This window comes from Octopus bimaculoides, chromosome 3 (assembly GCF_001194135.2).
Source record: "Octopus bimaculoides isolate UCB-OBI-ISO-001 chromosome 3, ASM119413v2, whole genome shotgun sequence".
Lineage (NCBI taxonomy): Eukaryota > Metazoa > Mollusca > Cephalopoda > Octopoda > Octopodidae > Octopus > Octopus bimaculoides.
Window position 1 is genome coordinate 165,600,751 of NC_068983.1, and position 1,178 is coordinate 165,601,928.

The window sequence follows — 1,178 nt, forward strand, 5'->3', positions numbered from 1 at the left end:
TATATATATGCATATATGTCTATATATGCAAAAGCATTGTTCATAACTTAAAATCTGAAAAGCATTCCATTAAGAAATGCCAAAGTCCCGATAAATATCGGCAGGCATGTTCTTGTACATGTTCTTCAAAATAGGACATGAGTCAAAACTGAAAACGAAAATTTTGTAAAAACATTTTTTGAGACCCACTTACACATAGTGTTTATATATAAACGCATTTGCATCCATCTACACAAATGTGCCTGTACAAAAAACTTTATTTCAAAAATCTCTTTTAAAATTTACATTTTTAACGTGTTATATAATTAAAATAAAATTACTATGAAAAATTTATTTTTTGTGTCGGTTCAATTCATTTCTTTTATTTTGTCTTCTGTGCATGCATGTGTGTCTGTGTGCCTGAATGTGTGGGGGGGAGGGGGAGTTTGAGTAGATATAAGTAAGTTTGTATGTGTATCAGTGAGAGCCTCTGTGTGTGTGTGTTCAGTGCTAAAAACTACTGTCGCGAAAACAGGACGAATGTCCAGTCAGCTGTGCTAAAATCATTAGAGTTCAAACAGCTGCGCCCAAGCGTCTCATTCAGTTACTCTTGATGTCATCAGAAGATCGAGTTAATTACTTGACGATTCTTAAAGAGAGGGATCCATCAATGGGTGACCAACGCTGTTGGATTTCAGAAGAAACACACGAAACATTTCGTCTAATTTGCTGCGACAAATACGAAAGTTAAATGAACTGACCTTACAAAGATTTGAACCAGCATTACACGCTTCGAATTCCGGTAGAATAAGAACATACACACGCTTAGATCCATACGCACGCATATTTGGTTGACAATGGATCTCTGTCGTTCGGCAATTAGGATTCAGCTATTCAATCAACTAGTTACGGTAAGGTCTCAGTGGCTGAGTATACCACTGAACACTTACCTTAATTTCCAGGCAAAATCAACGTGACACAGTATATGACAATGTTCTACCTTTCACAATTACAACAATAATCTACTTCGGTGAGATTCTACACTTTCCGTCCAGCCACTTTCTTTCACTTTTGCCAAGGTGTCACTCAGTGGCACCTTACGCAAATGTCATTTTCTCAGCGATACTGCGTCTTTTTTTTCAATTGTGTGTGTGTGTGTGTGTGTATGCGCGTGTGCGAACCCCCACCCCATATATATA